Source organism: Haplochromis burtoni, unplaced genomic scaffold (assembly GCF_018398535.1).
Source record: "Haplochromis burtoni strain Fernald_Lab_line unplaced genomic scaffold, NCSU_Asbu1 Contig_241, whole genome shotgun sequence".
NCBI lineage: Eukaryota > Metazoa > Chordata > Actinopteri > Cichliformes > Cichlidae > Haplochromis > Haplochromis burtoni.
This window is the reverse complement of record NW_024582602.1, coordinates 210,391-214,399: the sequence shown is the minus strand read 5'-3', so window position 1 is coordinate 214,399 and position 4,009 is coordinate 210,391.

Sequence of the window (4,009 nt, the reverse complement as noted above, 5' to 3'; positions counted from 1 at the left end):
GTCCTGTGGTCTCAGCCTCAGATACTTATCAAATCACACAAAGCTCTTGTAGAAACAAACAAACAAATGAACAAAATATGTTCTCCTTCATTTCTGTCAAACAAAGTTGTATGACACGTTTCTAGCGGTTAGTGTCATGGTTGCTAGGCAACCTGGGAAGCGCGACTGAGACTAGACCGTCCCATACAGACAAACTTGCCGTTTATTTTGCAAATAGAGCTCAACACTGCCCCTAGCGTCCTGGAGCACTTCCGTTGTGTTTTGGAGTTTGTACGTGTTTTGGAGTTTGCAAGTGTTTTTGAGTTTGCAAGTGTTTTGGAGTTTGCAAGTGTTTTGGAGTTTGTACGTGCTTTGTCTCTAGGGGCCACCGTAAATTAACCCATAAAATGACCAATAACCTATGATCCTGTGTTTTCCTAAACACACATTAGTCTCTTTTCTCTCTTACCACAACATCTCATGTTACTTTTATCTCAGTACTGTCTTTTTCTCACAGTGTCATTATCCTTACTTCAAAGCTTCACTTTATTCTCAAGAATTTAGTTTTACCACTACTGAGCCAATTTAATAGTTAAGATCATCCACTCAGCGAACAGATAATTTAGAATTCAGCCAATATGCACAAATTTGCTTTTTGAACAGGTCTGTGCCTACCTTTAAATCTCTTTAGACCGGTCTTCTGTTCGCCTCATATCAGATCCAACCTTCGGCCACATTTGTTCTCTCTGTTGCACGAAGAACCGGGCGGAAACACCAAATATTAACCCCGATTCTTTTGTCCCCATGACAGAACAGAGAAAACCGACTCATAGTGTGTTAAAACATTTATATTTCTTTTATTCAATCACCTTCCGGAAGAGAGAGACCCCTGCACAGCTCAAACGCCAGTTGCAAGAGCTCTAACATTTTTAGCTCAACATGTGTCTCATATGGTGTTATTTCTGTACTTCAGACGTCACACAGTTTCAAACATTGCTTATATGGAAAGTTCCTCTTTTCTGTGTCTTAGCTATTAATATGGCTGTGCACTAAAACTTCCTGTTTTTCAGTCTGGCCGAGCACTTAGTTTGTGAGTCAAAAGTGGCCTTGCTTTACAAGCCTTCATTATTAAAGTACATAAAACAATCTAATAGGAAAATAAGGATATTGATTTCATGACACTTGTATTATTGCACCTTCTGATATTCTTTTTGATTTTTTTTCAGGAACAAGAGAAAGTGGTTTAATGGTTTAACAAATTTTCAGGGAGGAATAGGTGACAATGACACAATCAGACTTAACCACCTTTGCCAAGGTCACAATGTTTTTGCTAGCGTGTGTGTGCATGTACGTCATTCTGTTTGTAAACACAATAACTAAAGCTTTGAAAAAATTGTGAAACGTTGTTGTGTTGTAGAGCAGGGGTGTCAAACTCAAATACACAGTGGGCCAAAATTCAAAACTGGAACAAAGTCGTGGGCTAACATTAATATTTATTGAAATATATTTATTCCTCCAGATATAAGAATGAGTCTTTTCTTATGGACTCAAACACGTTTTGCTGAAAAACTGAATATGGAACAAGCAAAGCGTAATACTAAACAATATATATATTAGCTGTATAATACCAGTAGGCCAGCTCTGATAGTAATTTGGTATGGCTTTGCGGGCCAAATGTAATTAGGCTGCGGGCCAAATTTGGCCCGCGGGCCAGAGTTTGACACCTATGTTGTAGAGTGAGATCACTGTAATAAATTTATTGGTCTAAATTTGACAGAAAGCCTTAAGTTAGACACTATGATTCTTGCAAGTGTGGTGTGTATTCTCAATATATAGAAAGTACTTTATAAGTATATTTTAAAATATATCACCATCGTCCTTTTGTTAAGCCACAAAGAGCTGCACACACTCCCTTGTGAAATGGCATTGTCAGCTATATGTGTACTGTCCAACCAAATGAGGAAGTCCAATACCCACAATTTACCATTTACTCATAGTTTAACCAGTTCAATGCAACTTTATCATATTTGATCTATGAGTTTTTGAAACGTCTTTTTTTTCTAACTAAACCTAAATAAATTGCATTTTAAGGAATAAGTTGCAAAAAATGCATGAAACAGCAAACGTGAAACAAATTAAAACTCATATGCATTTACCAAAAAGTTTCCAGATTTTTTAAGACAAGTGCAGGCCCATTTCCAAACTTTGATTCATTTTAAAAGAATGGTTTGTTAATGATTGTCGGAATTCATTTGCACTAAGGGTACATGTAAACACTCTCAAAAAGGAGACAAAAGGTGATCTGGAATCTTTTTTTAGTAATATAAAGTATTAATATAAAGAAGTAAAAAATAGCAATAATAATAAACAGAACAAGTATTATTATTAAGGTTTTTTATACACCCACAAGACAAGCTCGGGTAACAGGACAAGATGTGCTGTTCACATAAGAAAAAAAAATGTTTCCCAGTCTTTTCAAATTTGTGCCCAGTACCAGATAGGGCCAGTCTGATCTTCTCCAGCTTCAGATGATAGAGCACTTCCTTAACCCAGGCCATATGAGAAGGTGGAACTGAAGAGTATCAGCCTCCTGGCCAACAAAGTTAAGGATGCTATCGAGTCTTTATGTAGATTGAGTGAAGCTCATGATACACAAATTATGCAGTCACAGCATTTAGAACAATATTTCTCCCGGTTACCTTGGACAGGGCATCAAAGACTCCAGATCAGGACACCCTCAAAGATGGAGAGTGCCAGAATATATGAGCATAATTTGCAGAAGAATGATGGAGACATTGGATTATATATTTTAGTGAGCCAGTCCTTAGTATAATGAGTACCATCCTAAACCGAGCAAAACAATGTTTAGCATAAATAGATGACTAGGAAGAACAGGACAATCTTTACATGAATGGTGAACAAAGTTTTGGACCTGGAAGTATCTGAAAAAAATGGCTCCTAAGTAATGCGAATTTTGCGATCAATTGTTGAAAAGATGCAAAAGATGAATCTAAATATAGATCTGCAAAAGTCCCAATGCCCAACCTGGCCCATCCAGTGAATACACTGTCTTGTAGAGATGGGGAAACAGATGGTTCCCTATTAATGGTGCTTTAATAGAGGGCCCCTGCAAACCAAAAATGTGTCTAAACTGGGTCCAGAAAGCGGAGCACTCATGACTCTGTAACCATCAGTGACTGTCTGCTTGCTCTCACACGTGTGGTAATAAAGGTATTGACTTCAGCAGGTTGTGTTTGCATACTTTGTCAACAAAATCCATAACAGAAAGCTTTCATGCTATACAGTCTTTCTCTCTTTGGACCAGTTACTGGAAACCACATGTTCATCCCCTCCCTGTCAGGTGGAGGCTTTCAGGTTTTGTGTAAAAATGGTATTCTGTCAATACAGGACATTTATTTAAGAAACAGTTTTCCCTCTTTCAATCAGCTGGTAAACAGGTTTTCCATACCCAAATCTATTTTTTATGCTTACAATTACAAAACTTTGTATCCTTACATACAGATTGCTTCCTGTCAAGAGATTTATTCTAAAGACACTTCTTCAGCTGAGAATCTAAAGGTAGAAACACACAGACGCTGCAGCTTTTACTTGCAAGGGCGATCAGAGAACGCTCACACCAGAGTGGGGGCCCTGTGATCTGCGCTCCGTTCCTGCACTTGTCTTTATTTAAATACAAAAATAATACAACAGTGAATACGTCTATTCATAGGAAGAGGGATGTTAGTGTGTGTGTGTGTGTGTGTGTGTGTGTGTGTGTGTGTGTGTGTGTGTGTGTGTGTGTGTGTGTGTGTGTGTGTGATTGTGAAGGATGTGGCCCCTCTTCTTGTTAGGGAGCGCAGATAAAAGTGTCCAGCTCTCCTCTTCCTAGCAGGAGTGAAATAATAACAGCTTGTTCAGCTATTATCGCTGTGAGAAACAGTCTTGTAGTGGACAACAGTCTAAGTCATAAAAAGGTCATCATGCAGTATTGTTAGGTTTTGTATTGTTGATTGTCATTTATGCTTAGAAA